Genomic DNA, 12,417 nt, shown 5'->3' with positions numbered 1-12,417 from the left:
AGGGCGGAGCCAGAGCGGCGCAAACACGTCCAGCCCGGCGGTTCCTCCTCCGCGCCGGTCTCCCGGCCTCCCGGTCGCACCTCCACACCTCTCCCCAGCGGCCCCCCTCCTCCCCCACACCCCTCAGTTCACACCCACCAGCAACCCCACAGACGTCGGCCTGCGGCGCCTGGAAGGAGAGGGCCGACTCTCTCAGGCAATGACGTCACCGCATGCACACCTTACACGCTCCCTGCTCCTCCCCGACCCCGCCCAGCCCCTCCGGTGCTTCCCTCCCAGCCTTTGTCTAGCCTTGACCCCTAGGCCCCGGGCGCACGGGCGCAGCGCGGTCATGGCCGCTGAGGCGTGGGTAGAGATGAGGCCACCTGTGCCCGCTCCCCTCCCCGCCTAGTGAGGCGGACCAGTGTCAGCGGGCGTGGTTATGAGGCTGGGCAGCCCCGCGTGCTCTGATCACTTTCCATTCACTCATTCACTCATTCATTCATTCACTCGGTTTAAAAAGTGGATAGACTGTGGTTTGGCTTCTTCCCACTGGCAGCCACGCCCTGCCCTCGCAGCTGTCTGGGTGCCTCTTCCTGTGGCAGGAAAACCGGAGCCTTCCCTTCGGTTATAGCCCGTTGACATCGCAGGTTAAGAATGCCTGGACCTGAATGGAAGGTTAATTCAAGAACCTCTCCCTTCTCATCGCCTCCTGCTCCCTTGCAGCTGATATTCCAAAAAAAGAACGGGAGCAACAGCTGACGGCAAGCGAGCCCGAGGCAGGAACTCCCCCGCCTGAGCTGTCACCGGCAGCCTGTGCCCAGCGTGTGCCCAAGATAGAACCGCGGCCTGGGCACAGCCACAGACCATGAACTGCGTTGTTTTCAAGATCAGCCCTTGAGCACAATGTGCTAGACTTGGATGAGAAGTTCAAGTTGCTTTAATTCAGCCATTTTTTCCCAATGCGGGAATCCCCCCAAACATGCCCAATGACCTTTCTCAGCGATGCGTTTTCTGCTTCAGAAGTCAGTCCCTTTGGTTGTTTAAGGAAGTTCTTCTTTATATTCGATTAAATCCTGTGCACTCGTCTCTTCACAGCTCCATTCGTGGTCCTCAACCTGTTTTCCTTGAAAGAACTAAGCTTCCCCACACCCTGCCCCAGGCTTTTTTGTTTGGGGCTGAACGTCGTAAGTGTCTTCCCAAGTACTTCCTAGTTTCCTACCCTTACCCACCCGATCATTTTCCCGGAAGATTTTCCGTTTGTCGGCATAATTCTCAAAGTGACATCCCGGACGGGAGCTGACCGGTGTCTGTGTGGTGACCAGCGTAAACCCAAGGGCGTTATGGCACCCTTGCTTCAGAGGGTGCGTCTCTCCTGGCACCTTTACAGCCGCATCTCACTCAGAATGAGGTTATGGGCTATTAAAATCCCTAAGTATTTTTCACTCAACCTGTTGCAGAGTCATTTTGTACCTACAGAGGGAATTTTGGAAAAATTAACATGAAATTCTGTACTTGCTGCTGTTAAAATGTATTAGTTTCAACCAATTACCACATCCTGTTAATACTTTTGTTGAACCTAGATTAAATCTAACATACCTCTATTCGTTAGCTTTGTTTTTTTGTCAAAACCTCTAAATTTGACAATCACGGATCCAAACATAGATTTTTAAAAGTAGGTAGAGGAAAAAGGAAGAGTTCTTTGGTGTGAGTTTAGAGACCCACTCCAGCTTGACAATGAGCTGCAGCTGACTGCTTTGGTATGGCTGCCCAACCGTAAATAAAAACCCAAACATGTCTGCCTAGTTTGACACATTCAGAAACTGTCAAACAAGGAGTGTATGTGAGAGAATTAGCCTTATAACAACCCAGAGAAAAGAAGTGGGATTAATGATTTGCATTTACATGTAAATAGATTTTCAGCAATATATTCCAACCATTTCAAAAATGAAGTGAATTTCCTTTTGTTATGTTCAAGCAGCTGTTACCCAAACAATTACTGGGATATTGTGGAAATCGAAAAACCTCTATAGGTTATAAATTTGAAACAGATTATTGATAAAGTTCCAACCATCTTTGAGATTCTATAATCAAAAGGCTTACCCAAATACATAGAGTGGCATAGAGATATTGTCAGTCTGATAATTCTATCAACCACCACCACCACTACCACCATCACTACCACCATGAGAGTTGGCTTAGTTTTCCATAATTTATTCTCACTTCTTCCTGTGCTCATCTACACTAATAAAAGAGAAACATGCAAATTGGTCATCACTCCTCTACGCCCACCAGTCAATCAGGATGAGTATGCAAATTAACCCAACAAAGATGGCAGGTTAATTTGCATACACAGGCACGGAGCGAAGACTGAACACTGAAGAGGCTTGGCTTCTCCGCTGCGGCCAGACCAAAGGCCTGAGTCCCGGTGCCGGAGGAAAATCAGTGCCGGCAGCCAGGCGAAGGAAGGCCTATTGCATGAATCTTCGTGCAACGGGCCTCTAGTTCCTAATAATTACTATGGTCTTTTATAATATCTACCAGCCCCACTTTGAGGGCTTTACAGGAGGTTTTAGGAACAATGAAATTGTCTCTCTTCTATTGAAAATAGGATCATTTGGTCTTCTCCATTTCTGACATTCCTCCGGAGTTTTGGCAGTGACTCTCAGTCACTTTTGCAAATGCCTTCAGTGCCCTGAAATACATTTGGCCTTGGTCTGAGAGTCTTTAACTCATTTAAATTCTTTACTATTCCTTCTTTATTTCTGCCATTTTGGCCTCAGTCCTTGCTGGGGTTCTTTTTTTTACTTTTTCCAGTTTGAGGTTCATCTTCCCCTTCCTGTTCATCAGTGAAACCATCTATTTTAGTCTCACAGCAGTAGCCAGAGCTCTCTCTGCATCTATAAAACCGTGCATGTTTCTCACTGAAAACCTGTTCAATGGCATCTCATTGCCCTTAAATAAGACCTAGACTCCTCTGTAGCCTCGCAAGGCCTGCCCGAGCCCTGGCTCTCTCTTCACACTCATGTCTACCATTTTGTCTTGTTCAGAATGGTCCAGCCATGCTGATTTTTAAAATGCACCTCAAACTTATTGTTTTTCCCCCATTATAGAGATTTTGTAGCAAATATCCCTCCTGCCCAGAATGCTCTTCATCCTCTGGCTGTTTTCTTGCGTGTCGGGCTTGCCTCAAGTGCCTTCTTAGAGCGGCACTCCCTGGTTCTTTCTACACGAGTTTCCTGCCCACTTTCCCCACCTGACGCTACTCTCCATCTCATTACTCTGTTTCTTTTTTTTAAAATATATTTTATTGATTTTTTACAGAGAGGAAGGGAGAGAGATAAAGAGTTAGAAACATCAATGAGAGAGAGACATTGATCAGTCGCCTCCTGCACATCCCCCACTGGGGATGTGCCCGCAACCCAGGTACATGCCCTTGACCGGAATCGAACCTGGGACCTTTCAGTCCGCAGGCTGACGCTCTATCCACTGAGCCAAACGGTTTTGGCATTACTCTGTTTCTTGTTTTTCATATCTTCTCTTACTATACATCGATGAGAGAGAAACATCGATCAGCTGCCTCCTGCACACCTCCTACTGGGGATGTGCCCAAAACCAAGGTACAGGCGCTTGACCGGAATCAAACCTGAGACCCCTTCAGTCTGCAAGCCAACGCTCTATCCACTGAGCCAAACCGGTTAGGGCTATTTTATTTATTGATGCATCCCAGGCCCGCAAGCACTGAAGCAGAGTGCATTGGGATAACAGTTGGCTAGGAGACTTGGTGACCAGGGAATCATTATTGACCGTAAAAGGAGTTTCAGTAGAGGGAAGAGATGGAGCATTACGTAATGGAAAAAGTTAAGAAGTGTTGGTGCAAAACCAGTGGATGTGATTGGTTTGATTATACTTTCAAAACATTTGATAGTGGAATAAGAGGAATAGGAAAGTGATGAGAGGAGACTTTAGGATAAGTAGGGTTCTTAGGGAAGGTCATATAAGCAAAGTCTTAAAAGTTAACTCAGAGGAAAAGACTTGAGATTCAGGAGATGGGTGATAACGAACAGAGACATCAGTGCCAAAGAGGGTGGAGTGCCTGCCGTGTGCCTGGCATTGTGCTGTTGTAACCATGTCATCACAGAGTGTAATTTTTACAAACTTGCAAAAATCATTCCAATTTTTCAAAGTGAAGCTCAGAGAAGTTAAGAAGCTTGCCCATGGCCACAGAGCCATCAAACCCGGGTCTTTCCCTTTTTTCCAACCCAAGTGCATTCTCTTTTCAGTGCTTCCTGTGCCCGGTGCAGGGAGCCTCTGTCCCTGGGGGGCAGGCGCCTGCCCAGACCGGTGGCACACCAGCAGTGATGGGCGGAAAGGCCTCTGGGAACAGCAAGTTGTTTAAGAGCCGCGTTTCCACGTCCACACACGCGGTGACCTGACCTCTGCCCTGCTCCCTTCACTGGGTTATTCAGACTCTAAGACTCAAATATGAAAACACATTTGTAAGCACCTGATAAATTTCAAAATTCCTTATGCACTCTGCTTGTTACAGCCTGTTCTGTCTTTCCAGCTATCACCTAAAATCACCCTTGTGTGCACGTATTAGGAAATAATATCAATATCAATAAGAGTTTCAGGGTGTACTTAGAATTACAGAATGAGGAATGGAAGGGACAAGGACAGATAATTTAGGTCATTGACCAACTGCCATAATTCCGGGAAGATTTACTAAAGTCAACCCAGAAAGGAAGCTCTAGGTCAGCACTTCAATAAAGTATGTAAAAAATATGTATTTTTATTGATTTCAGAGAGGAAGGGAGAGGGAGATAGAAACATCAGTGATGAGACAGAATCATTGATCGGTTGCCTCCTGCACGCCCCCAACTGGGGATTGAGCCCACAACCTGGGCATGTGACCTGACTGGGAATCGAACTGTTCCTATGACCGTTTCAAATGTGTGAGGTCATTTCAAGACTCTGTATCTAAAATGGTCCTGCCGGCTCCATTTACACTCGAGAAAACTGAGGCTAAAGGGTTACATAATATACCTATGGTCGCAGGACCCGAATACAGGTGTGTGTTTTTTTCTTTATTGATTTCAGAGAGGCAGGGAGAAGGAGATAGAAACATCAATGATGAGAGAGAATAATTGATGGGCTGCCTCCTGCACACCCCCTAATGGGGATGGAGCCTGTAACCTGGCCATGTGCCCTGAACAGAATCGAACCTGGGACCCTTCAGTCCGCAGGTCGATGTTCTATCCCAGGGGTGGGCAAACTTTTTGACTCGAGGGCCACAATGGGTTCTTAAACTGGACCGGAGGGCCGGAACAAAAGCATGGATGGAGTGTTTGTGTGAACTAATATAAATTCAAAGTAAACATCATTACATTAAAGGGTATGGTCTTTTTTTGTTTTTAGTTTTATTCATTTCAAACTGGCTGGATCCAGCCCGCTGGCTGTAGTTTGCCCACGGCTGCTCTATCCACTGAACCAAACCGCCCAGAGCAAGAAAATCTCTTAATACTAAACATTCTTTACAATAAAAAAGAACCATGGAATTTTATAACCAACAGAGTCAGAATGACAATGTTGAGTAAATATATCCCCCCAACAGTGGATTCTTTGGAGGGTGGCTAAGTTGTAACCTTCCATGTACCAGTTGTGATTAGTACCAGTTAACATGTGAGCGCGGCAGCACCTAACTTAATACCCTGTCAAAGTGAAAGGGAGCAAAGTGATAGTTCTCTCCTTCCCTCCTCCCCACTGGTCCCAGCAGCACCCCCGCAGGGAGAAGTGACCGCAGCGGCTGCACAGCTCCGCTTCCGCCCTCGGCAGGCTGTCCTTCCTGCCAGGTGCTGCCACCCGCACCCTCCGGGGACCGTGCCAGGTTGTACCACATCAGCTTCGTCACCGAGACCGTGTTTCTTGGGACGGCCCACTCCCTGTGGTTCTCGCTGAGCAGCTACCACAAGAGGACTTATCAGAGTGAGCAGCAGCCATTGCTCTCAGAAGTTCTGTCACACGGACAGAGGTGTCTTGCGGGTCCCAGATTGGTCTTGCTCTTCTCAGCTCGGTGTCCAGCCTGCCGTCCAGGGAGCTGGCCCTCGTTTCCAGCCGCAGCCAGGCTGGCCGTGCACCCGCCCAGGCAGTGCCCACTCATGGCAGCCACTTCCCACAGGCCTCCCCACAGGCCCTCCCCCTGTGTCCCACTGCAGCAGCTCAGCATGATGATTGCATTTCAGAATCCCCCGCGGCCCTGACGTGTCCACCATGAGCACTTCAGGAAGTCCGCTGAGTTACTCCCCCTGACCCCACCCTTCGCCCCATTCTCTAACTCCCCTTCCAGACCTTCATTTGCTTAGCTCCTTGACTTGTGTGTCTAGTTCCTATACTAAAGTCTAAGGTCTAAAAGAGGTCTAACCCTATATAATAAAAGCCAAATATGCTACCAGGAAGTGTCCAGTCATCCAGTCGGCCATTCAACCACTCAAAGTGTAATATGCTAATGATATGCTAAGGCCACTCAACTGCTCACTATGACGTGCACTGACCACCAGGGGGCAGATGCTCTGACCAGTAGGTTAGCTTGCTGCTGGGGCCTGGCCGATCAGGACTGAGCAAGATGGGCTGGACATGCTCTGGAGCCCTCCTGCAGTCTCTCCTTGGCTGGCCAACCTCCCGCAGCCCTCCCTGGCCCCAGGGGGGTCCCTTGGCCTCTCACAATCTGGGCTGAGGGACCTTCCCCACAACACCCCCGCCCTCCCTGTGCCGAGTGCACGAATTTCGTGCACTGGGCCTCTAGTCTTATAATAATAAATACCTGATATCCATAACTCTCACAGTGGTTCTCTTTCTCTGACTTTTATTGGGACCAAATGTAGACCCAAAGGAGCAGACCCTAAAGGATGAAAATCTGAACGCTTCTCAGTTCTGGCTTCATGTAAAGCTATCAATTTTGCTGCCACTGCAAAATAGGCCACTAACAGTCAAGGATACATAATAGCAAAACGATGACTTCGTTATCACCTGTAGTCACCTGGAGTGAGGGTCATAGAGATGAGGCTCTCGACGATCAAGATGTTGCTATAGAGCATTTAGATGTCAGTAACGGGCCGCCATGGTGTTTGGTTTCCTCCAAGTTCCCTGGAGAACTTGGGAAAAGAAAATAAGATGTTAAACTTTCCACTCCCGGACAAACATCAGAGAGTTCCTGCGACTTCCCTGAGATAAACCTGTGTCTCCTGTAGCCTAAAGGTCAGGATTTCTGAAAGTCACATGTAAAATTCAATCCTTCGAAGGCTGAGTTACAGAACAAGTGGCAGTCACAGCCTTGCCAAGACCCTTGCGATGAAGGCAGGGCCTTGGGAGGGAAGACCAGGGACCTGACAGCCAGGTGAGGGAGCCGGTGGGCAGGTTCTGAAGAAACTGAAGGAAGTCCTGCCGAGCCCTTTGCTCAGAAGCAGCCTTCCCTCCCCCGGGAGAACCGGACTCACCCACTCACGGCGCTGAGGGAGCCGCTTCTCCAGAGGAGACTGCAGGGGAGACCCGACCCCCCAAGGACTCGCTTTCACCGCTCATGCTGCTGAAGTTTAAACACACGCTCTGGCAGGCACCAGGGGGGTGACCCAATACCCCAAAGTCACAAGATTTTGGCAATTTTTATTGAAAAGAAAACACAAAACCCTGGTATGTCTGCCCAATCGCAAATAAAAACCCAAACATGTCTGGGTACATATGAGACTGGCTGGATCGGGTGAAGTTACTGATGTGGGCGCACTGACCAGGGAGTATGTATTTGCTGTTTCAGCTTGAATGCCTGGGCATCGCTCCAACGGTGTGATGACTGACTTTTTAACCTGCCTTGAAGGATGAGCGCGGATCATTGGAAACTTAATCAGGGGAGGGTTCTGTTGCAGCTGCTGCTTCAGATGTGCCTCCTTTACTGGAGCAAATAAACGTGTCATCGGGGACCTGGTATGCAGCTTTTGATCCAGTAAGTGTGTCTTGTTTTTTTCTTAACACCCGTTAGTAAAACTACCCCTGATATGTTAGCATTTTTATAAACGAATATCCAGTTTAGCACTGAACACAGTATCCCATACCGGTAAGGTCTACATGAAGAAGGAGGGGGAAGAGACCGGATGTTAAACTTCTTGGAGTTCCTGTGTCAGAGGCTTCTCAGCAGGGAGCTGGTGAGACACCGAGGCCCGCGAGCTCCCTAGGACCTGCCCCTTCGGGAGCGTGGATCCCCCTCCAGCGCTAATTTTAAGCTCCCACTGGGACGCCTCGGAACATGGGCCCGGGAAGAACTGCTCCCGACTCTAACCCGGCCACCGTCCTCCCAGGAGGCTGAGCAAGGTCAGGGGGCAGCGGCAGGACGTTTCCTCTAGTGAGCGTGGACACCGAGCTGCTGGGGACGCCCTGCCCCTCGCGGGGCCCGGGAACCTGGGGGAGAGGAGATGGGCGCGCTCTGAGTCCTCTCCTCTGCCCGCTTCTGTCCCTGTTTGCAGTCACATTATAAAGAGAGGAGCGAGCAGCTTCCCCAGAGGGGTTGCTATGGCAACCTCATCCAGCGGGCAAAGAACAGTGCTCTAAGCTTCAACTAGAAGGTCAGGAGATAAAAATAAATTCTAATTAACCCAGCACCCATATGGGACTTGCACTGAGGAATTACCTGAAAACGTAAGACCAGTCAGGGTGAGATTTCCATGTTTTCCTTCTTTCTTAAGTAAAACCCATGGACCAAGGGACTGAGGCTTTTCCTTTGCCATGTGGCTCCTTGAAAAGCAGACGTCTTCCTACGAGGCTGGAGTTTGCTGGTGCCCCCCCCCCTCTCTCTCTCTCTCACTTCCTGTACATCACACGGCAAAGGGGTCTGTGGGCTGGGCGTTGACGTGGTCCAGCAGGATAATAGCGAACACAACTCACACTTCAGAGCTGATTGTCACAGCCGAGACCTGAAATGTCGCATCATCTCCCCATGAGTCAGTGCAACCTCTGCATTTCTTAACTCTCTTAAAAGCCATGTTCCATGACCACCTCGCAAAAGGGCAGTGAGGCTCACCTGGGGCCAGAGATGTGGAACATCCTATATAATAAAAATGCAAATCGACCAAACAGTTGAGCAACTACTCACACTGACCACCCAGGGGCAGACGCTCAATGCAGGAGCTGCCCCCTGGTGGTCAGTGCACTCCCACAGGGGTAGCACTGCTCAGCCAGAAGCCGGGCTCAGGAAAGACGCAAAAGGGCAGTGAGGCTCACCTGGGGCCAGAGATGTGGAACATCCTATATAATAAAAATGCAAATCGACCAAACAGTTGAGCAACTACTCACACTGACCACCCAGGGGCAGACGCTCAATGCAGGAGCTGCCCCCTGGTGGTCAGTGCACTCCCACAGGGGGAGCGCTGCTCAGCCAGAAGCCGGGCTCAGGAAAGACTTGGCAAAGCCTGGCAGGCCCTTTATAACAGCTGGAGCCACGCTCACCGCCCATGTCTGGGGCAGGTGCCCAGAGCGGCAGCCCTGTGCAGAAGACAGGCAGCACGTGTCCTGCTGTCTCTCTGCCTCCACCTCCCCTTGGGGCCCCGCTCCTGCAGCCTCCCCCTTGATCTGTATTTGTACCCAAATGACTGCTAGCCCTCCCCACCGAATGGGGCACACCCTTCCCCATGGCAACAAAGCTAACGGAGGTCGGAGGGGGAGCCACACAGACCCAGGGCCTAATCCCAGCGCTTTGAGCCGTGTGGTCTCGTGCAAGGGAATCCACCTCTCTGAGCCTCTGTGTCTCATCTGCAGGATAACCCAGCTACCCCCCACCCCTAGTGCCCAGGGGCCCCGGTGGCTTAAATGCGACCACTGTGCGAGGGCTGAGCGCAGGCCCAGGCATGGCGGCTGCTGCCTTGACCATTTAGGCGCTCCCCATCCTGCCCTGGGACAGATGTGCTCTAACTCCCCCCCTCTCCGCCTCCACATTTGGGTCTGGCTGCTTCCTCTGCCCTGAATGCCTCCCTCCCAGCTCCAAAGTGGAAGCCGATCTTCCAGGTGGAAGTGGAACGGCACAGCCTTCCGGCCCTTTCTCCCCAAACCCATGGGACCTCCTTCTCTGACCCCAGGACTCCTTGTCCCCTCACCATGGAGATGCTTTTGGAAGTGACTCATGCCCACCGCTGAGGAGAGTGAGGCTGGAGAGGCGGCCGAAGCTCTGGCAGCCAGTGAGGCCGGGCTGGGCGTGGGACCTCGTCTGTCTGACCTGCACCCACGTCCCCCTCGGCCGGAGCTGCTGGGCGATGGGACAGGCGCGGTGATTACTGGGATGATTTCACTGATGAGGAAACTCCTGCCGCCTCCCTCCCTCTGGGAGCTTCGATGGGGGATGGGGTGGGAGGACAGAAAGCAGAGCAGTTCCCCCCTCCCCCTTCCCTCCTCTCCCTTTTAGCTCTATAGCCAGGACCAGTGCTGTTCTGCGATGGTCACCTCATGGTCTCGCCAGGACTCGGAGAGACAAGTGCCTGGGTCTTTGGCAAGTCCTTACAAACACTGCGGGGCCTTATTAGCAACGCAGTGCAGGGTGGTCTGTCCAGCAGCCGGTCCGGCCTGGAGCACAGGTAGGCCCAGCCCCTGGACCACCCTTCCCCCCAGGGGCTGCCCGCTGGCTCCCTGACCTGCGTATGGCCCTGCCAGGGACCCTGTCCGGGGAAGGAACCATCACCTGTGAGGGGCCGTGTGGAGTCCGCCGCAGCCCGGATGGCTTTGTCGCCGTCACAGATGGTGCTCGATGGCCTGGCAGCTGGCAGGTGTCCCAGCCCGGAGCTGGCCCAGGAAGCCAGGCTGCCAGGAGGTGAGGCCCGCGTCCATCCATCCAGCAAGTGGACGTGCAGGCCCTGTTTATGTCCAGCTGCACGGGGAGCGGGTGCCGGCGGGAAGAATGTGCAGGCCGCCTGCCCTCAGAGAGCTCACTGTGTGCGGGGAGGGGGAAGGGTCTAATCCAGCCGTGGGCAAACTACGGCCCGCGGGCCCTATCCGGCCCGTTCGGCTGTTCTATCCGGCCCCCGGAGCCGAAAGAGCGGAGGGTTCTCTTGCTCTCCCCTCCACTCCTTCGCCAGCAGCAGTGTTAACATGTATTAGTTCACACAAACACTCCATCCATGCTTTTGTTCCAGCCCTCCGGTCCGGTTTAAGAACCCATTGTGGCCCTCGAGTCAAAAAGTTTGCCCACCCCTGATCTAATCCAACGAGATGCTTGATCATTTACTGAGCGCTTACCCGGGCCTAGGGCACATGTTAGGGAACCCGCTTCATAGCTGGGAAAACTGCAGGTCCAGACGGGAAGCCCTTGTCCAAGGTCCAGAGTCGGGTCACGGAGAGCCGAGATTGGCACCCTGTCCATTCCAGACCCTCACCCAGCCCGGCAGCAGGAGAGGGCTGGGAGGGGGAGGCCTTCTAGGCAAAGCCCCAGGCTGGTCTGTGGCTTCTACAGAGCCTGCTGTACACGCTGCTCAGCCCGCCCCGTCGCCTCTCCCACGGCTGCTGGAAACAGACACGCTGCACCCACTTCGCTAATAAGCCCTACAGCATTTCTTAAAAGTATATTTTTATTTATCTCAGACAGGAAGGGAGAGGGAGAGGGAGAGGGAGAGGGAGATAGAAACATCAATGAGGAGCGTCATGGCACATGCCGCCTGGTTCATAGGTCAGCTCAGCCACTGAGCCAGGCTGGCCGGCGCTTCAGGCCCCAAAGGCCCCGCCTGCAGTGGGTCGGGTGCGGCCCATCTTGATGGTGTTGCCTCCTGTCCCCGGAAGCGGGTCTGCAGGAGGTCGCAGAGCTGAGGGTCTGCGTGGAGCCCAGGGCGGCAGCTCCAACAGGACCTGTTCAGGTTCCTCTCCAAGGCCAGGGCCAGGCGGCTTCCACGGCGTCCTGAGTGTCCCCCGCTCATCTTGCGGGGAGCCACATCGCCGGGTCCAAGTAGAAGCCCAGAGTGAGGCAGGTGCGGGGGCCGCAGAGGCAGGCTGGCCGGGCGGTGCACGCGGCCGCCATCTGGGAGGCATAATTCTGGCGATCTGGGAGCCCCTGGTTGTCCCGCAATACGGAATTAAGGTAAAAATAAAACAAAACAAAACAAACAAAAAAACCCAGCATTGGCTGGTCTCGGAGCTGAGGAGGCAGAGGTGGCTCCAAAGGTGATGAGAGGAAAAGAGGGTGGAGGTGGTCGGAGGCTGGAAGAAGGGGGGCCGGGGGCCGGTCTGTCCAAACACCATTGAAGCAAGAGGCAGCCCCGGGGACGTCAGGTCCTTTTCTGTGTCGCGTGTTTGTTACGTATGTGAGCCTTTGTCAATCCAGCCCAAACTCGTTAAAAACACACACACACACAAAAAGGAAAATCCAAACCAAATGGAAGCTACAACACCTGAATCCCCTGACATTATTAACACACCTGT

This window comes from Myotis davidii, unplaced genomic scaffold, assembly GCF_000327345.1.
Source record: "Myotis davidii unplaced genomic scaffold, ASM32734v1 scaffold803, whole genome shotgun sequence".
Lineage (NCBI taxonomy): Eukaryota > Metazoa > Chordata > Mammalia > Chiroptera > Vespertilionidae > Myotis > Myotis davidii.
This window is presented reverse-complemented; position numbering follows the sequence as displayed.